Below are 22,050 nucleotides of genomic sequence, written 5' to 3' on the forward strand. Positions count from 1 at the left end.
CTGCCTAATCTCAGAGCCTCTCCGCACAGCACGAGAGATTTTCTTTACAAACCTCGGGGCTGGTACCCACGGTGGGGGCTGGTATCCCCGGTGTGGGCCGGTGCTGCCTGCGGGGCCGGTGACCCTCACCGGGCTGGTACCCTTGGTGTGGGCTGGTACCCCCGCGGGGCCGGTGCCCGTGGCGTGGGCTGATGCATCCCACAGGGCTGGTGCTCCCCACGGGGCCGGTGCCCCCCACGCGGCCGGTGCTCCCCACGCGGCCGGTGCCCCCCACGGGGCCGGTGACCCCCACGCGGCCGATGCCCCCCACGGGGCCGGTGCTCCCCACGGGGCCGGTGCCCCCCACGCGGCCGATGCCCCCCACGCGGCCGGCGCCCCCCACGGGGCCGGCGACCCCCACGCGGCCGATGCCCCCCACGCGGCCGGCGCCCCCCACGCGGCCGGCGCCCCCCACGGGGCCGGTGACCCCCACGCGGCCGGCGCCCCCCACAGGGCCGGTGAACCCCACGCGGCCGATGCCCCCCACGCGGCCGGTGACCCCCACGCGGCCGGCGCCCCCCACAGGGCCGGTGAACCCCACGCGGCCGGCGCCCCCCACGCGGCCGGCGCCCCCCACGCGGCCGGCGCCCCCCACGGGGCCGGTGACCCCCACGCGGCCGGCGCCCCCCACGGGGCCGGCGCCCCCCACGCGGCCGATGCCCCCCACGCGGCCGATGCCCCCCACGGGGCCGGCGCCCCCCACGGGGCCGGCGCTCCCCACGCGGCCGGCGCCCCCCACGCGGCCGGCGCCCCCCACGCGGCCGGCGCCCCCCACGCGGCCGGCGACCCCCACGCGGCCGGCGCCCACGCCGCGGCAGCGAACGCCGGGCGGGCGGGGAGCGCCGCTGCCGGTAACACTAGAGGTCACTCTGTGACCGAGGATGGAGACCGGCGTTTGGGGGCCTTGGGAAGGTCAGCGGCTGCTAATCCGTATAAATTGCTGAACTACAAGCAAAATTTGTACCTAATTACGAACCGCTTTGATGCGGCGTCGCTTCTGTCCGAACTTCTGAGTGCCAATTTCCTACGGGGAAAAAAACCCCACCCTCGAGTGGCACATTCCTGAGAGCACCCGGAACAAGGCTGGTGTTTTAGGCACAGACTTGGGACATCTTTGAAAGTGCTGGCCTGCGTGCCGCTCCCCACGGTGTCTTTCTGTGAGGGATCTACCTGCCTCCCTCCTCTCCTCCTCACAAATGTCAGCTGTCTTATCAGCATGGTCAAGAATTCATTTAGCTGATGCTGCCTAGCAAGCCTAGGGGTAAAGATGGATTTAACACAGTCACTAGACATCTGTGTGCTAAACTCACTGGCTGTGGAGCCTATATCAAAAGGATTTAATTTTATTCCCTAATAATCCCTTTTCTCTCAAACAGGTCAGACTAGAGAGGCTGCTGCTACTGCTGCAGCTTTCAGCCTCGCTGGCGTTGTTGTTATTGGTTTCAGTGCTGGTCAGTCATGCAAGACATCTGTCTCATCTTGGTGAAAAGTTTTCCTTTTAATATTTTTTATTGGACTCGTTTACTCTGGCCACTCAGAAAAGAAGGTATCTCTGCTTTTTAGTTCCCTGAAATACCTTCACAGAAGTTATTGTGAGCAAAAGATTTAAATGATTTCTTCTCCTACCACTGAAGAGACAGATAACTTTGGGCCAGGTGAATCTACTTGGAAGTTGGTTGCATAGTTAGCAATTAATTCTGGCTGAAAAACAAAGAATACGTAAAATAGTAAAAAAAAAAATTAACATTTTTCCATTGCAAAATATGCACCATTTTGACCAATAATAAAGCATGTTCTCACCCTCCCCCCAGCCTCCCAAAGGATCAAAGGTGAAACACCTGATATGAAGCTGAACAAAACACTTCAGTTGACCTAAATAATTTTCACTAAGTTTATTTTTTTCACTTTGGCCATAAAAGGCAAAGCCAGCTACTTGCACGACTTTATTTGTAAGCTTTCTCTTAGCTCCTGTGGAGGCCAGGTGCCTGCTGGCGGGGGACGGAATATGCCCCACGTCCCTTTTTCTCCATGGAACATGCCATTAATGACCCAGTTTTGCCGCGGGTTTCTAATGCTCTCACAAGCGTTAGCGGCATGAGGAGGCTTTGCACTTCTCCCACTAGGGCAGGTACCTGGTTGTGGCTGGATTCCACGGTAGTGCAAACATCTCACAAATCTAGTCAGAAATAATTGGGATAACAGGGACTCCTTAGTCTTCGTTCACTCGAGGGTCACAGGACGTCAGATTTGACTTTGCTATTGAAGTCAGCTAATGTACTGGAAACGCCTTCATTTTCTCCCTCTGGAGGCATGGGTTCAAATCTGTCATAAATTACAAGTGACACAGGTTCAGTAGTCTTAATTAAATCCCATGAGGTTATTTTTGTGTGTCAACACTCCCCTTCTCCTCCCTTCTGCACCGTTTGGAGCAGCCGAAGGGCAAGGAGGACTCCAGCACCATAGGTGGAAGTTCTCAGTGCGGCGTTCAACTGTGCAAGTTAGCTCAGCGCTGGGGATACGCCCAGACTCTTATCTGGCCTGGTATCAATCTTCCGTTGAACTTGTAGTGTATATTCTTCGTACATTTAAAGCATTCAGTTCTGTGCAAGATCATTATTCCTTGTAGGGAGATAACCGGCTATAGAGGATTTCTGTTATCTACAGCATCTCTCCAGCCTGGAAGTCATTGATTTCCGATCTGCTCTCTAAAGGTGCAGTATAGGGGTGATCAATGCTACAGTGCTGATGTGAATAAAGCGTGTCCCCTAATATGCATTATCAATGGCCCACTTCCTGATATCCTGAGCTGACCTGGTCATGACTGTCTCTTACACAGATAAATACGATGGCTGTTGCTAACATGGCTTGAAAGCCTTTAAAATAGGAACGAATCAGATTCAGCATAGCTTTTCAAGGGAGTGGCTAGGCCAATTCAAACCTCTTTTAAGCTAATGCGTTTGTAAAGGCACTATATGTTGCTAGCATTTGTCTTAGCTTGGATTTAAATTAAAAGCTTTAATTGGTCTGCTGATTTTCCTAGCAGCATGTTTAAAAAAGAAGAAAAAAAGAAAAAGCTGGGGGGGAAAAAAGGAGCCCCAAAACATGCCACTTAGAGAAGAACTGTTTAGAAAGCAGGTTTTTATTTAATAAACAGTGATCAATTGAATTGATTAACCATGAACACATTACAGCAGAGTTTGTTGTTGCTGCTGCTGATAATTGCAGTTCATGTGCATGAGAATATTAAATGGCTGTTTGCAGGATCATTTTCATGCTCTTTTCATTTAACAGAATGGAGAAAACAACAACTGTTGACAGTGATTTTGGTTAGGACTCAAGCGCTGCAGACTGTGCCCTCAGGATGCCTGTGCAATAACTCTATCAATTGTGGCCATTTACTCTGCACTTCCAGACATTTCTGCAAACCTTGCAGCTGTTTTTTTACTAATTCGCTTGGTAATTAGATCTTATCATGCTGGCTGCATGGCTTTACATAAACTGTAAGCATTTGGAGCTGCCATGTAAGATATTTTAGAGTTGTCTGTGTTGGTTTGCGCTGCTCTGCAAAGACCAAGGTGCTCTAAAAAAGCAGTAGAAATAGGGAAGCAGTTGTTAACAAATAAGCTCCTGCTGATTTAAGAAGGTTTCCATAGAGGAAAAGAGTTCCTTCGCTTAAATTAACCACTGGAAGCCAAGGAGCATTGGTGGGTTTCATCCTGCTGGATGCTGAGCACAAACTGGGAGCTCTGCTTCTACCCTCTCCTTCACCCTCCAACACACATTTTGTTTTCAATAGGAGTTGAGGGCTTCAGTAAAAGTATGTTGTCACTTTAGATATCTCACTGATGTTAAGGAGAGGAATACCACAATCCTGTGAGCTCAGGGCAGGGAGTTGGTGTCAGTCATGCCCAAACAATATGGATGGAAAAACAGTGAGCCCTTTTGTGGCAGCAAGTCACACTGGAATGGCTTTATGCAGTGGTACGCGTAGTATGATTTGGGACCTGTGGATCTAGGAGCCACTACTGGTGGAAAGGCCTTACTTAGACCTATTGATCTCAAAGGAGAAAGTGCTCAGTCAGTGACTGCACAGCTGGGCCCCATTCAAACATCATAGCATCTGGTGGTCTTCTTATACCAAAAGGAAAATATAAGTCATTCCTGTGCAAGCTAACAATTTGCAGTGAAAGCGTGAGATTGAGCGTGGTGAGATTGTAGAACAAGCTTCTCTGTGACACATCAATACTGACTGGTGGATCCAGCCACACCAAACCTCAGGGCAATAAGATGGGGAAGAAATACTTCAGCAGCTAGATGCAAGCCATCTCAGAGCCTGATACAGCATTACCTAGGCAAAGAAATACTGCTTACCAGTCCTGGGCTAACATGGCTAAACAGTGGTGAACCTCGTGGTGGTGGTTTGGGCCACGTGGGCTTACTGACATGGGCATCTCCCAGCAGTGGTCCCGCGGGATCCAGCTCCTGGTGTGGCGTAGAACGGTTGCAGGTCAGAAGAGTGTCACACGTGCCCTTGATGACTGACAGCTAGCTATGAACTCTATTTTCAGATCACATCTTTGGTTCTGCCAGTTCTGTGCTGTGCCAGTGAGAGGCAGAATGTGGCTTAGTTCCAGGATTATTGTTTGCTGCCTGTAGATCACTTCAGTCACAATATGGTTTTCTGTTTTGTACTCTGCACGCTCTGCACTTGCCCCAGGAGTACGAGCTAGGCTGCGTGTGCTGCAGAAAAGTGTCTTTGCTCTTTTGAATTGAGAGATGTACCCTGTAACATCAGTAAAGGTCCAATAAATAGCCACTTTGTGGGGTTTGCAGCTCTAGAGTTCCACCTAGTTACAGATGAAACTCAATTAACAGGACCCCGAAGAGAGTTTGAATGTAACAGATGTCACAGTAACGTATAACTCAGAAGCTTTTTTGTGTTTAAATGAATCATTACAAAATTTTGCAAGAAAAGGGTGCAAAAATATTATGGGAAGAGGCAGGTTTTCCAGATGGGCTTTGGTGGTTGTATCTGTCAGGTGATACTGGCAGATGCCATCGTAAAGATATTTTCACCACTTGTAAAGGCAGTAGTAGTAATGCAATAGCTGTGAGGGTCTGAAGAGGTATGCGAGGCAACATCCACAGGGAGAAGGGATAACTTTTATTAGATAACTGATACAGTTGGGAAAAAAACAGATAAACTTTTGAGGACAGGAACTGTACTTTCAGGAAGTTTTCTGGAGTTCTGGAAAGTTTCCACAGCTCCGGGGATATATGGGCTTTTGGAATTCACCTTTGGTAGCACAGTGAGTCTTTCAAAAGGAGGCTGTGGTTTGGGGCTTTTTTTTGAAGCAGATCTCCTATATCCTGTGGTGCTTAAATTGGTACTCCAGTTGAGGTGGTCTCTGAAGACTGACTAAGACCTGTCTGGGGCATGGTGAGAGAACACCTTTGGGACTCCTAGGGACAATGCCTTCAGAGGAACTTTTACCCTGACTCCCTGCTTGCTAGGAAGGATACTAATAAAAATGGCAGAGGTGGTTCCATTAGAAGCATTAGAAAAGTGTGCACAGGTGATCTTTTCTCCTCCGGTACTTCAAAAGAGTTGCTATAACATGTTTTATGCAGTATCACCCTCTCAGCGAAATCATGGCTATATCTTTGTACTTGTGCCAAAAATGACATTATGGGCCCATGGGTGAAATCACTGGATTTACACTGTAAAGTGTAATAATTTCAGAAACAGACAAATTTGGACCAAGTGAATATGCGCTGCATACATTTGTGTTACAGACTAGGCGTTTGCCAGGAGCTGATCCAATAACGCATATCTTAGGAACACCGGTGTGTCTAGTATATATGCATTTTATATCGCATGGACACCTTCAGGCCCAGTGCAGTAGAAATCTTAATGCTTTTGCCAACCTAGGTAAATGCAATAACTGGAAGACTGAGTGTATATAGATAGATAGATCGATCTAGGTATATCAGGTATTTGAAATTTCTTTGAGTCATAAAACCTTGGGAGGAGTTTAGCTTCAGTGTCAAGCTTTGATCCAAATATATACCAACTTTAGAAAAGTTTAGTTTGAAATCTTTAGATGAACACTACCATACCTCACAGATACATCCTCCAACCCACTAATGGCTGATGTGCTCATAAATTTCAGTGATGGTGGTGAAACAGGCGCTGCAGGTAGATGGATCTCAGGACAACTGAATGGTGACAGCAGTATATGCCATTGGGACTTCAATAATAGCAGCAATAACAACAACAATAATATATATTTTTTAATTATTTTTTAAATAAGTGGGTTCAAGCATCTGTATAGCTGTTCTGCAGAACACACGGATAGCTATCCTGGCTCGGAACGAATGAGTTTGAAAGCTGGATGCACAACAAATTAATTACCCCAGAAAGCAAGCGCTTTAATTTTGAGGTAATGCTGTGCTCATACATGGCAAGGGCCGCTCTCTGTGCCATCCCGGGTCATTTGAAGTGACCTGGGATGAGTGTACGTGGCAGGACAGGTTCCTGTGGATATGGTTCTCTGGTCCAAGCCTGGCACTTTAATCAGCTGGGCACACATCTCCCCTTGGCCGCACCGTACAGGCTGCAGTGGGGAGGGAGCCCTTTTTCCCATTATATGGGAGCATGTAGAGAGAGAATTTACTCCTCAGGTTCTGAAAGCTCTGTGTGAACTTCAATATGACGATGCCAATTTTAATCAAAGTACTTTGGATGTCACCTGCATTTTTATCCAGTTCTCTTCAACAGAAATAGGATTTAGAGTTCTGCTACAGACAGAAAGGGCAGAAAAAAACACTTCTAGACTCATTTTGCTTGCTGTTATTCTGCTACCGTAATTACCTCTAAACATAATTATGGGCAAGACAAATGATATTCTTAGCTTTGGTCTTTAAAGACAAGAGTTAATTTCAGGCTTTGACCAGAACTATGTTAATTAGCCTCTACTCACTCTCTTTGTATGGAAGTACATCACCCAGGACTTAGCATAGGTTGCCTTTCCTGTATCTTTGAGTAATGAAAGGACACGGCATGGCAACCAAATCAAGGGCTGCTGCATTAACAAGGCCACTTTTCTGCCCATTTATCATCTATTAAAGGTGCACTAGTTTGTAAAGTAACACCACCTTCAGCAGGGCCGCCAAGAACGGCTCCTCATTTATTTTCTGCATGGTTTAAGTTGGAGTTAGACCCACCTTGTAGCTCAGAGGTGACAGCCAGTAAGAAAAAGTACACTAATTGAGACATCTCAAGGGAGAAATAGAAGAAAACTGAAAAGGTAATTAGAATGAGAGGGTTTCAAGCTGGGTAAGTAAAATCGAATAGAGGTGCATATTAGGGGCTGTTACAGATGGAAAAGAAAGTACTTGGAGAATAAAAAAAGAAAAATGAATATTAGAGAACAGAGCACCCTTTTCACACTTGAAGAATAGAGGAGAGAGATAAAAAATAATGTAACAGTGGAGATACAGACTGGGGGGAATAAAAGCTCCAGAAATATGAAGGACATATTTAAATGTAAGAGAGAAAGAATGGGGAAAAATAATAGAGCAGATCAATTACTAGAGCTGTAGCCAAGGAAGGAGAAACTGTCAAATGAATATTTCTGGAGCTGTGGAAAGGTCTCCTTCTTTTCCGGGGGATGTAGAGTGTGTTTGGTCTGTGTAGGAGGGGTTTCTTTCGGGGGCTAACTCAGTCTTTGAATTTGCTACAGTGCCAGTAGCCCAAATGGAGCGCTGGGGTGAATGCCCACCTGGGCAGAATTGGATTAATTAGAAGTTATGTGGCAGAGCTTATAGCTGATACCAGACCTTTGTCTAGTGGTTGAAGTTTTAGCCCCTCAGCAACGTTGCCTGTGTGTCTCTTCTGCTTTAATGTCAATAGTTAGGGACATGTTAAGGCCCAATCCCATTTTTTTTTCCCATTTTAAACCTTCCCTTACCTGCTGGAAAAGAATCACCTGTGTTACCCCCAGGCCATTTCCACCCCACACGCAGGGAAGCTGAAGTCACACTGCATTCCCTCAGGCAGATGTAAACCCAAACCAAAGCGGACAGTTGCATGAAGAGAGCCACTTTTCTGGCCAGGAGTGGAAGATAGCCATTGCTTTTCATTGTGGTCACAGCTGATTAGGCAGGATTTCCCCTTTTGGCCCCTCCGGAGGCAGAAGGCTGGAAGTGAAGATGATCTTCATTGGTAAGTAGAGGAGATGGAGCGTGGCTTCCTCTGGCTGTGGGGCAGGAAGGTGGGACCCCAGAACCAGGGCCATCACAGGTGAGTTGTTAACCCTAAAACACCCATGATCTCAATAGCTGGTGGGCTGGAAGGACCGAAGTATATCTCTGCCTCGCAAGGAAGTGCTGCACAGAGGTATCTGAGCGAACCCCAAACAAGAAAATCATGCTTACACCCTCAAGTAAATGATTCCAGGGAAATCAATAGGAGTTATGTGTGTGGCTGTCTTCGTGGGACTGGACCAGCAGGATTTGTTCACATTAGAACTTGTTTCTACAATGTAATGTACAGGAGCCGATACATTTAACACTGTTTTTAGTTACTAAGTTGTATCCTTGAAATTAATATTCACTTACTGTGGAAATGGAATTTTCCGATCCAAGTACACCATTTGTGGTTTTAATTGTTAGTCTCACTACAGCATTTTTTGTACACATTGTCTGTTAGATTTTTCTTTTATAAGCTTCACTGATAAAATAGTCAGAAAAGGGTCTGTTGTTTCATAAAAATTGTATGGGCTTCTGCTGAAGATTTTGAAAACTCTGAAGCTGTTAATAACATGCTGGCATTTTTTAGGTGCTGCAATTTTTTGAGCACTTGATCAAAACCTATTTTCATGTTTCCATTTTAATTTTTTTTTTGTACTTAAGAAAATTAGCCCAAGAACTGGAAACCGTAAGAATTTTAATTACATTTCAGAGCCTGATTCTGTTCTTCCTAAGGAGTAACTAAAAACAGTTGAAAATTTACTAAAATTGAGAGAAGAAACAACATCCCAAAATTTAAAAAAGGTAAAAATCCCCAGACACTTCAAAGACAAAATGTATAATCAAACTAAAACAAAACAGAAAACCAGACCATGAAGTTAGACATACCCTGGCTATTCCCATTATTATAAAAGCCATTTGTATGGCTGCAGCGTTCATGAACCGTCAGGATTGCAGCATTTGGTACTAGATACTGTCCAAAGGAAGAAAGAAAATGTACATCTTCACCCCAAGTTAATTATCTTCGTTATGGAAATGCTCTAACCATATAGTTCCAGGCTAACAAATGAATCTGTACTTTTCTTTTGCAAGACACAGCCAGCCTTCTGCATAAGGGAACAGTGGCAAGTTCTGTAGAAAATGACAGCGCTTTTAGTACCAGAGTTTCAAAGATCACAAACTCACTCTAAGGACTTGAAAAATAAAGAAAACCCTGTGACAGAGAATATTCTTCATTCATCATTTGAAACCCTGCCTCTGAAAGTGCTAAGAACAAATTATTTTCAATATGGCTTAGCCCCAGGGGACTTGATAAAAGGGGCTTTTCTTTTCCAGCTGGCTAATGGAACGTGGTCTGCAGAAGACCTTAGTGACTTGGATGGCAGTTCTGAGACTCCCCCAGACCCAGCAAACTTTTCTGATCCAAGGAAACAAGAAACAAAGATGTGTCACAGGCCTGAAGGAATATGGGAGCTGGGTAGACAGTGCTCATTCATCAGCTCTGTAAGCCTGGAAATCTCCCGGGGAAAGGTGGAAAACAAATTAATATCCCGTCTCCAAGCTCCTGTAGGTTCTCCAGTGCTCAACTGTTCTGAGTAAGGAAAGCAGCTTTCATAGTTGGGAGAGATCTGTATCGCTCCCACTCCAGATAGAGTTACACAGATGGTTTTCTCTAGAAGGGAGCTAGTGAGGAGCTAGCATTGTTATGCAGAGCCTATTTTACCAGTGCTAAATGGGCATTTACCAGAGCCACCTTCTCAAGTCGGTGTTGAAGATTTGGCATTTACAAAGTTGGCTTTCCTTCCTTCCTCTTTTGTCACCTCCCTTAAAAAATGCCCTATTCTATTCCTTGTGGACATTTCCTCCTGACACCAGCTGGTGATCCGCTTGCAAGCAAGAAGACTGATAGCTCTGAGAAAAGGCAGCAACCAGCAGGCCCATGAGTGACTGGTTTTCAAATGAAGGAGTCCTGCATGTAGAAATTGTTTTCTTTCCTGTCAACAATTTTCTTATCTGTTTGCTTATGCTGCTCTAGGGTGGCCCCTTAGACTATGTGGCCAGTAAGCGCATGGGATTTATTTGAATAGACTTTTGTTTCCTTCAGTATTGGTCCATGCAATTAAACCACTAATACCACTGCAGATGGCTATAGGTATCTATATGTATATATCTGTATATAGGTAAATTCAAATTAGCTGTATTATCGATAATGATCAATTCAGGTCATTCCATCTTCAACAGTCACTGCTTGGTTGCTCTCACAAAAAATCTGAATTGGAGCAACATGTGTCAGAATAGACCCAAAATATTTCAAGGTTCATTTATGGTCCAATTTAATCACGGAGTTGCTAAATGAACTTCACTGTTCTTAGAGTAGATATCTGCCTGGCAAGGATTGCAACCCTGTCACCAGACTGTCCCTGTTAACATTCATTTTGCGTGGAAGCTGTGAGCCACATTCCTTGAAAGTACCTCATTTTTCCAGCTGCTTCTTGTTATCTGTGTTTCTGGTAAGAAATTTCATCAATTATTTCCTGATAGTGGAATTCTGCTTTCTAGTTGGGTTTATTTTCTTATGTACGGTATAATAATTTGGGTTTAATTTCTTATGTATGATATATGTATAAAATGTGTATATATGTTTATGTACTTTTTTTTTCCATGCCGTGATATTGCTGTCTCAGTCGGTCCGTGTTCAGATCTAGGCAGCAAATGAGATGAACAAATGGAAACCAGTATCATTAAATATCCCCCAGAGCTTCACCCAAATGTTTTAAACAGGTTGAGAGAACAGATAACACATGCCCTCCCCGACTTCACTGCTTGGGGGGCGATACACACTGTGGCGTGTATGGGAGTTTGATGCCCTTCAGCAGATAATCTTGCCATTTCTCATCACCTGTCTGGTTTTTTTTGAATTCTGCTTGTCCTTTTTAAAAGTTTAGCTGAAACAACATAATGAATCAGGCTTTAGAGTCCAATAATAATTACTAATACTGGGCACCACTGCCTGCCATCCTGTTCATTCCTAGATACCTGGCTGCCTTAGCTTTTCTGTCTCTCTCTTTTTTTTTTTTTTTTAAGCAGTGGGAAAAACACCTGAATAATTCAGCAAGAACCTTTTACATTATGAAAAATATAATCAGCTGGCAAGGGTGAGATATCTTATTTCTCCAGGACGCTAACTCAAGTATTACAAGTGACTGCAAGATTAATGCCAAAACGCAGTAGGTGTGGATACACATTTTCCTCGTTGTTCAGGGCAGTCTCATCCTGCACGGAGGGATAAGAGAAGACGGTGTATTCCTCACCATGCCTACCTAATGCCATTTAATAATTTAAATCCATTAATCGGTTAAGACTTAGTGTTGCTTGACTCACCACCACCAAGTGGAGTGTTTTTCTGGGCTAAATAAAAGATCTTAAAATATTGTCTTCTTGCAAGGGAACTGGAGGTGCCACAGCTTTCTTCATAAGAGGCTTCAGGTTTTATTGGGGGGGGTGCGTGTTACTATGCCAAAAGTGCTTAAGTAAACAATAATATCCGTACATCATAAGTAGATCCCTGAGAATATTAGCTGTTTATTTCACTGACATACTCTGAAGAGTCTATGGGGGGCTTTTTCAAGAGTCAGGACCTCAATGTAATATACAAGCTCTGATTCTGATATTTCCCTTGATAACTGTGCTCTACCGTATTGGGGTCGGAAGTCAGCAAAGGTTCATTGGCTATTGTAATGCTCACTGTCACCAGTAATAAGTACAAAGGACCTGCTTTAAAAGCTGGCTTATAAAACTTTAAGGAAACTTGGATTGCTTAAGTGAACTTCCAAGGCTCTTCAGGGGCCAAGTGCACTTTGGTTGTCTACTTATATTAATTTCACAGAGTTTAAAGGGTCAAGCAATGCAGTTGGTGATGCTTATTAATTTATGAAACACAGAATCTTGCACTATCTTGCTTTGACCACTTTTGCTCTCCTTTTAGAAAATTTAATATACATTAAAGCTTGCTAGACAAGGGTGCCCTAAAGGATTAAGCCCAAAGTTCACAGCTGGACTAAAAGGTTCAAAGACGTTGTATCTGCAACACTGATTTGATTCCAAGTGACGTTCAAACAACGGAATCAAATTGTAGATGTTTGAATGTGTAAGGAAACAGCAATTAGAGGAATACCACAGAACAGCAAAGGATTAGGATTTATTTTCCTTAAAATGGTAAAACTGATTACAGTCTTACTCTTTCTTTCGTGGGGGGATGTGTTTGATCACATCAGCTTTTAGGGTCAGTGGTTGTCAAGAACATAGTTTGGTGTTACAACACAGCTTGCCAAGCTCTAAATGTTTGTATATACCTAGTAACTTTGCAGAATATATTTGATTGTTGTGGTGATGCTGAACTGAGTTCTGGGTAGGAAAATATTAGCCGGAAGGGAAGAAGGAAAAGAGAAATGGATAGCTGCTGAAGTAACAGGATTACGATTTAGAAACCTGACATAATCCTATTCAGGGGTATTTCTGCATTCTGTTTACTTGCTTTTGAATTGCTTTGGTGTCTTGTCCAAGGGAGATAATTCCAGAAGTCATTCACACCCAGGCTGCAAATTCGATACTGCATTCAGATGACAAATGGAGTGTGATTGCAAAGCTACCCAGAAAATTGGAAATCAAATTGGCTGTGATGGTTGGTCTATGTGGTCTCCTTTTGGAATCAACAAGGGGGAGAAGGAAATGAAGGACAGGAAAATGAAGTGTGTCCTACTGTACAGAAGATGAGTTTATTTAGCCAGAGTTGGTAAAGGGGGAGGCAAATTTCACGTTATGTCAGCTCTGATTCCTGAGGCCTTAGGGAACAGACACCTTGAGGAAGTGGTTGTACTTCACTGGAAATTTGCTGTTGCAAAGAGAGACTCTAAATCCTGTAAGGGAGCCCCAGTGGTGAAGACTGTTTACGTTGCAGCTGGGCCCAAACAACCTCGGATAACATTGTGGGGCCCTGCGGTGCATCACATGCTGGGAGAAAATCTGTGGCTGGAGAGAATTCATAGTTTTCATGAGTGAAAAAGGAGAAAAATGTGGGCAGGCAAAACAGCTGGGAAGAATTTTGTGTGATCCGTGGCACTTAGTTTCCAGCCAGAGAACAGAATTCACTTGTCCAGGACTTCAGCAGCCTTACCCTTGCATTTTAAACCCTTCAAACAGAGAGAACAATACAGAAAATCCCATAGGATACATGAGAAAGGGGGTTGTGCTGAATCGGTTATCGTTTCTTTGCATTTACTTGCTAACAAAAGTTATTTTTCTTATAGAATGACCTCTGAGATTTTATACTATGGGGTATTTGGTTTAAAATGTACTGTAACCTTTTTTTTTAATTGATCAGGTCAGCCTTGAACACTCAAAGAAAAATCTGCCTGCTCTGAATATTGCCTGAGGATTTAGAAAGGTCTTTCTTGGAAACAGAAGAATGAGATGAAACAATCATCTGTAAAGCATGGTAAGAGAGAAAAAGAATAAAGGAACGGGTTATGTTTGACTTGTCTTCTTCCAAGGGATGATTTTTTCTGTTTTTTAGAGTAGGCTTCAGATGTGGGAGATGTTGTGGGAGCTGGTCTGTACAGTTTTAAGATGCAGGTTTATCATGGCACCTCTGCAGGCCCTGTAGCCTCTGCAGACCCATCTGTAGTCACGTGCACCTTGTGCCACGGAGGGGAGAGAATCTTAGAGGATCTCATCTTCCTCCTCGCTGTCCTCCATTGGTCTTTGTCATGTATGGGGGAGAGAGAGAGAGGATCTAAGAGATGAACTGGAGCTGAGCTGACCAGCTGACTTTGTCCAAGGAGTAAGTAGTATAAGAAGGAAGTATGTTTGGAGAAGTATGTCTTCCTGGTGTTTCACAAACACTGATTGCTTTGGTATGTGAAGGAGCCCTGAAATACTGCATTTGCCATTCACTCTGTTAGGAACTGAAAAGCTGGTCGTCTGAGACCAGAAATGAATGACCGCCATCGGTTCTCATGCTGCTCAATGCATTTCCAGTGACTTGCTAGAACAAGTTTCATAACATGGGCAATTTTTCTCTGGCTCTGGTAACTCGTAAGCAAAAAAAAAATTTCTTTGTTTGGCAACTTGACTTGCAGTAAGACTCTGTTATTTACCACTTGAGTTGTAGGAGAAACTTTCCTAATGACAGGTGTCAATCAAGTAAATGTTTGCTGTCTCCCACCTGAGCAGTAGCAACACTAAAATTTCAGCTGTGTCATTAATAAACAAGGAGCCAATGGATGTGAGAGCAATAGAAACCCTATGATCACTTACTCTGAAAGGGATGATTGTCAGTCACACCTAGATGGCATCTGCTTGCAGATATAATGAAGAAAGATTATCATTGCTGTAAGTGACTGCAGCGACTCTGGTCTGCAAATAATAAAGTCATTGTCACAGTGTTTGGACCTGCCTCCCAGGTGCCAACAATGTTAATTGATATCTCAGTGGTATTTTGGGTCTCATTTATGTGACTGCAATAGATAACTAGAAGAAAAGGACCCTTCTTTTTTGTGACATAATCAATTTCGTGCCATTCTCTGCAGTTCTAAACTGAAAACTCCGTTAGTCATGACCAAAGTCAGCTTATTTGTGCACCAATGACTCAGAGAAGAAGCAGTGAAAGACCTTTAAAGCAAAGATCTTGGTTTACTATTGATACACCTACATAAACTTTGACTATATATGAGTTTCCTCCAGTACCGTTTTTGGATCCTGTTGGGGGGTGGGGGAGAGTGATGCTAGCTATAAGCGTGAACCATTAGCTGGATCCTGTGGAAATGTAGAAATAAAATGTTCTCTTAGTATCCCAGCTTTTCCTGGGGTGCTAGTGGCTGTTAGGAATTGTGCAGGGTACACGGAATCCTTCTGTGCCTGTCCTTACTTGCCTTAATTTGTAGCTTCAATTAAAGGTGTTTGAAAGGAGCTTAGATATATGGCCCCATCTTCATAGGAAGGGACAAATGTGAAAAACAAAATGGACCAGCCCAGTTCTACTGGAGTGTAGCTACATTTAGAAGCAAGGAGACTTCAAGACATCCTTCTCTTTTACAGATCCAATCAAGCATCCCAAAGGCTGCCTTGTTTAGCTGGCAGCTGCCCCTGGTTGTCCTAAGTAGGATGGCTTGGGTAGCAGACTGGAAAATATAAAAGGCGCAAAAGAAGTCTCTGACTTTTAAATCCTTTTAACACCCCCAAATTTCTGTTGTAGTCATGGATGATACAGTGTAGAGTTGATAAATTCACCTGCTTTTATACCGGGCAGGTGCAAAAGCTCTGGGTTTTGCCTTGGATTTCTTGCCTTGGTGAGCATATTCCAGCTCAGTCCAGAACAAAGAGCTAAATCCTGCTGAAACAATCCGTCCCCAGGGGCTTGAGGCTATTGTCTCTAATGTACATATAAAAGTCAGTCATACCAGCTGCAGATGAAATCACAGATGAAATCTTACTAATTAATTGCATGAACTTTGTTTCTGCCTGGTTTGAGATTCTCTGAGCCTTGCATAACTATCTGGGCACCCATACTGTACACCTCAACAGGGCTGTTGATTTTCCAAGGAAGACTAGCAATTTTTGTGCCTAAAATAGCCATGCAATTACTTCTGCTCACATGGTCTCACAGTAGCAAAATGGTTTCTGAAAACTGGTTTTGCTCACATGTGATTGAAAAGTTGCCCTACATTGTTCTGCCAAGTTAGGCACCGATTCAGGTTTATGACCATATCATTAATATTTTAGTCCCGCATCAGTAACTGGTTGCTATTAATATGTAGTGAAACAGCGATATAAAAAGAGAGATGTTCCCAATCATTTGGCAGAGTTTGCATTACAGCTGGATGAAATTTATAACACATCCTCTGCAACCTACTGCTCTGAACTCCTGTTATTAATTTCTGCTGTGTTTATTTCTCCTTTATGTTCACTTTGGGCAATATTCTATCAAGTTTCCTGGCAAGCACAACAGTGGATATAGCTAATTTCAGCTGACTGCAGGAGAAGGACTATGTAGAAAGTGAATTTTGAATTAGCGCTAGTATTTGCAGCAGAAATCTCCCCCTGAGAAGTCTATTCCCCTCAGCCTGGCATCAGCAGCACTTAAGTGCGTGTGAATAGCCCTATTGACTTCAGGGGGACAGCTGTTTAATTACCTTCCTGAATCAAGGCTAGGACCAGGAAACAAGCCCCTGGCATACGACCTGGGTGCCCACTCAAACGGCTTGTCCCCTGACTGCTGAACTTCTGTGACCGACCCACAGACTGTTTGAATAGGTAATTTGGCAAATACTTTCCAGTTAAGAATAAATTTGAGGAAATAATCATTTGACACACAAAGAGAGGTGAAATTTGTGCAGTGTATTTTTCATGACGAGGCAGCTATTGCCCGGATTTATTCAGCCTGCTTGCCTCTTCCTGTTTCAGTACTCCCAGCAATCACATTTTTTCCCCACGTTTTATTTAGCAGCTCTGAAATGACAGGTCTCTTGCCTTTCTACCAGGAGAGCGGTATGCTGTACACAGCGTGCTGTACACAGGAGGAGGAGGATAAAGAATGACATGCTACTCTGTAAGTTACAACTATTTTTTTTCAGACCCGCATCTGCTCTTGTCCCTCTTCTGTTCTCAGATCACTCTTTGGCTTCCCTTAGGAATCCAGCTGTGTCATCACATTGTGTGGCATCCTAATATTTCATACTAAGCTGTAAGCCAATTAGGAATGACTACTTACCATGCTGAATCATAGGAAGAGGAAAGGATAATGTGTCCTTCATATAACGAACCTCCTCTTTTTTGGCAAGACAGATCACCCACACATTAAATTTATAAACCCTATGGCTTTTCACTCTACCCAATTAGGAGGCAGCTTCCTTTCACACTGCTGCAATATTTTAACGGACTTGTTTACAGATGGATGCTTATTAAAAGTGCTGACCTGCTACCATTATAACTCATACCACCTTTCATCTTCAGATACTGAAACACTGGACAAAACTTGGTGTTGTAATCACCTTTAACAGAATGAGAAGACGAGAGCAGCAAAATATAAATACCTTGTCCTGAGTTCCTAAATGAACTGGTGACCCTGGATGAGGGTATAAACATTATCACAGGCCACCCAGAGTTGAGGGAGATGTTGTCTGAAGTCAAACCGTAAAGTAAAGCCTGTTATATCTGAAAGGAAGAAGGATGAACTATTGATGTGTATTTGGGAATGCGTGAAGTGTCTAGTAATGAGCATCAGAGAGAAAGATATTAAAATTTATTTCCCATGCTGAAGTAATTAATGGGCTATTATGCCAGGTGTCTAAGCTGCCTGGAGGTCTGGGATAAATAGTGTTCCAGCAAAGGATGCAAAATATGATCTAAGATTAAATGGAACCATGTTAGTTCTAGTGGAGCACTTAGGATGCCCCCTTCTTCCAATTGCTGTTTCTTTTTTTTCCCCAACTCCTAAGTAGCTATTGATAGTATTTATTGTCTTGGAAGAGATGTAGTCCTTTAAATTTGTCGTTGGATCCTAGCAGTATTGCAAACTGAAGACTCCGGTGGCCTGTGTCTGGTACCTGCCATCTTTCAAATCTTGTTAGTTTTCACTGCAAAGCAAGCAGGGCAGCACCCTCACCCCACAGAAGCCAGTTAACTACTGCTCTCAGGCAATAGATTTTGTGTACACATTAGGGATTGCATTCAGATAAGAGCCCTGGCTGCTGATACATCCAGGAAGAAAGGATGGCCCCGGATTCAGCTTCCAAACTGCATTTCCCAAACAAAGTCCAGCCATTTTTGTTGCTTCTGCCACCAACAGATGCTAATAGAGGTTGTAGCTGAAAAAAGATGTGGGAGCCTCTGGTTTAAGGCTTTTTCAGCAAGGTCCAGCCATACCCTGCTAGGGTTCAATTTGCTGCTTTGCTGATAACATCCTCTTGCTTTTCCTCACAAATACCTCTGGGACAACATGTTCTCCCACAACCTGCTGGGAAAGACCTGGGCTGAATCACAGCACTAATATTTGTGGCTGAAAGCATAGGTGCAGGCAGCTGTAGAGAATCAGGGGGATCCTGCTTTGCTTTCCAGGGTAACTAATTGCACCTGTGCTGAGCATGTTTGAGGGTTCAGGTATATGTGGTGAATTCTGATGGTAAGGTAGGGGTGTTACAGCATAAGAGCTTTTGTAAGTAGAAGGCAAAGGATTATGGTATTTTTCTTGCTAAAAGAAATCTTCAGTAAGTTGAAGTTAGTTTTGCTGTAAAGGTTTTTTGCTTTATCTGAAATAATACTTGTTTTATAAATGTAGGGATTTAGAAACCTCTTGGCCTTCAAGAGAAAACTGCCTGTTTAGGAACCGTACCTTTTTGTATTGTTATTCAAAAATGTCTCAGTTAATCATTGCTAAAGGCCTTGCCAGCCTGTGTTGCAAGCTCCTTTTTTAAAAAATGCAGCACGTATATAATTCATGTGGCTCCTCTCCACATAGATAAGGACTCGTCTCAAATGTCAGGGTGGGGGCGGAAAGGATACCTGACCCAGAGGGCAGGAATATTGAATGCACTGGTGTTGGACTTGACATTCCCCTAGTATTCACTGTGATAACATCAATCTCAAGGAACCCTCCTGGTATAAATACAGAGCTGCTGCATTTAATATATATTTCCAAAGGAATTTCATAGTAATTGAGCATTAAATGATGTCCACTTATCGTAAAGTGTAACTGTTTTTATTAAAAATTATAAATGGGCTTCAGCAGAACAGAATATACCAGATTCATGCTACCATCTCTATTAGTCTTTATGTTATAATTGTCATTGACTGCCTTTACTATATTATTTCTAGACAGTTCATAATTTTCCCAACTGTACAAATGAAGATTTGTGAGCAAAGAAAGGCACTGACTGGGTTATGTCATGCCATTGATTTTTATTTTCTTTCTTTCACAGAATACACTTAAAAATCTTGCTATCTCTGTAATGGGCCTTATTAGCACTCAGAGGAGCTGGCGTGAGTTGGATGGCAGTAGCACATGCCATTCTGCTGTGCTAGAAATCTCAGCTCGTGGAGAAGGAGATGTCAGCGCTGACCTTGGGATAGATCTGCTGGATGTCCAGGTATGACCCAGGCAGTCAGGATTTGGGGGTCTTGCCCAGTGCGTGGGTTGGAGTGAACCATTACAAATCTATATCTGCAAAAGAAACAGTGTCCTGAGGACTGCTCAAAGGGAACTAGGCTGCCTGTTTTGCAGGCAGGGCAGTGCCTGTGTGGGAAACTGTGTCTCATTCAATAACATTTAATCCTGAGAAAGATGATAGCAAATATTGGCATTTCCCTTCTATAAAGACGATGGCTTTTGCACAGGTTATCAAAGCACCTACCCACATAGCCTGTCTTCACTGCGGCTTTCAAAGCTTTTCAAGTTTGAAGAACAAAAACCTAAGTGAATGATGAGGGTTTGGTTCAGTTTGTGGGGATTGTTGGTTATTTCACCTTGCTGGTTTTTGTCATTTGGGGATGCTTACACGTTAAAAATTCCTGAAAAATGGGTTAACTATAAAATGGTTTTTAAGACGGAGAAAGAATAAGATTTGAAAATTGAAAACTGATATTTATTTGCAAAATTTGACCCAAATCTATTAATTAATTTAGTCCTCCTGAGACTGTAAAAGAGGTAATTAGGTGTGCACAGCAGAAATGATCTTACAGAACATTGCTATTCTATTTTATTGTCGTTTAACAACAAATAATGAGCCACCAAGAAATAGGAGGGGAACTGTGAATGGAAGTTATGGCAAGAATCATTATTTCTGTGTATATTCTTGAGGCTTGAATGAAATGGCATGTGTGCGCTAGAAATACAGACCTTCCCATCCGTGGCTGATTCAATCAAGTCTGGTATGGTAGTATTTACCTTTTGGATGCCTGTGTCTTTTACTGGATCTTGATGCATCATCTAGGTCAGATTACTGGTTTGGTTTTTTAATTAGCAGGGCTTCACTGTGGCCTGTTTGTCTCTCCTGCTGATCTCTGCATTATCTGCAGAAACACAGCTCCACAGGAATCACAGAATCACAGAATGGTAGAGGTTGGAAGGGACCTCTGGAGATCATCTTGTCCAACTCCCCTGCTTGAGCAGGCACACCCAGAGCAGGGGGCACAGGACTGCGTCAGGTGGGCTTTGAATATTTGCAGAGAAGGAGACTCCACAACCTCTCTGGGCAGCCTGTGCCACTGCTCTGTCACCCTCAAAGTAAAGAAGTTTTACCTCATATTCAGGTGGAACTTCCCGTGTTGCAATTTGTGCCCATCGCCCCTTGTCCTGTCATTGGGCACCACTGAAAAGAATCTGGCCCCATCCTCCTGACACCTGCCCTTCAGATATTTATAAGCATTGATAAGATGTCCCCTCAGTCTTCTCTTCTCCAGGCTGAACAAACCCAGGTGTCTCAGCCTTTCCTCATAAGAGAGATGCTGCAGTCCCCCGATCATCTTGGTAGCTCTCCACTGGACTCTCTCTGGTAGTTGCCTTTACTGAACTGGGGGGCCCAGAACTGGACACAGCACTCCAGACGTGGCCTCACTAGGGTGGAGTAGAGGGGGAGGATAACCTCCCTTGACCTGCTGGCCACACCCCTTTTAATGCACCCCAGGATACCGTTGGCCTTCTTGGCCACAAGGGCACGGTGCTGGCTCAGGGTCAACTTGCTGTGCACCAGCACTCCCAGGTCCTTCTCAGCAGTGCTCCTTTCCAGTGGGTCAAGCCCCGGCCTGTACTGGTGCATGGGGTTGTTCGTTCCTTCCCAGGTGCGGGACCTTACACTTGCTTTTGTTGAATTCCATGAGGTTCCCCTCGGCCCAGCTCTCCAACCTGTCCAGGGCTTGGTGAATGTCAGCACAGCCATTCAGCTGTGTATCAGTCACTCCTCAGGTGTATCAGCTGCTCCTCCCAGTTTTGTATCATCAGCGAACTTGCTGAGGGTACACTCTGTCCCTTCAACCAGGTCATTGATGAATACGTTGAACAGGACTGGACCCAGCACAGACCCCTGGGGAACACCACTGGTGACAGGCCTCCAGCCAGACTCTGAACCACTGATCACGACCCTCTGAGTTCTGCCCTTCAGCCAGTTCTCTATCCACCTCACTGTCCACTCATCCAACCCACCCTTCCTAAGCTTGCCTATGAGGGTGTTATGGGAGACAGTGTCAAAAGCCTTGCTGAAGTCGAGGTAAACAACATCCACAGCTCTCCCTTCAGCTACCCAGACAGTCATAGAAGGCTATCAGGTTGGTCAAGCATGATCTCTCCTTGGTGAATCCATGCTGACTGCTTCTGATAATCTTTTCTTCTACATGACTGGAGATGACCTCCAGAATGAACTTTTCCATCACCTTTCTGGGGATGGAGGTGAGGCTAACTGGCCTATAGTTTCCCGGGTCCTCCTTCTTGCCCTTTTTGAAGACTGGAGTGACATTGGCTACCCTCCAGTCCTCCGGCACCTCTCCTGTCCTCCATGACCTTTCAAAGGTGATGGAGAGTGGCTTGTGGGTGCATCTTATTGGGGCCAAGGGATTTGTGAGGATCCAGTTTGCCTAAACGATCTCTAACCCAATCCTCCTCAATCAAGGGGATTCCTTTCTCCAGATTTTCTCTCTCGCTTCTGGGGGCTGGGATGCCTGAGGGCCAGCCTTAGCAGTAAAGACTGAAGCAAAGAAGGCATTCAATAACTC

At 44.2% G+C, this 22,050-nt stretch overlaps 1 long non-coding RNA gene across 1 annotated transcript in view; it reads left to right on the forward strand.

Moving 5' to 3' along the window:
- LOC135314177 (uncharacterized) overlaps positions 1-19,391 on the forward strand; it is a 62,551-nt gene extending 43,160 nt beyond the window's left edge. The window contains exons 3-5 of the long non-coding RNA XR_010373629.1: positions 13,673-13,786; positions 16,830-16,897; positions 19,266-19,391. This is a non-coding gene — a long non-coding RNA (uncharacterized LOC135314177). The remainder of the gene's footprint in view (positions 1-13,672; positions 13,787-16,829; positions 16,898-19,265) is intronic.
- Positions 19,392-22,050: the final 2,659 nt, after the last annotated feature.

The sequence above is a fragment of the Phalacrocorax carbo genome, chromosome 7, assembly GCF_963921805.1.
Source record: "Phalacrocorax carbo chromosome 7, bPhaCar2.1, whole genome shotgun sequence".
Lineage (NCBI taxonomy): Eukaryota > Metazoa > Chordata > Aves > Suliformes > Phalacrocoracidae > Phalacrocorax > Phalacrocorax carbo.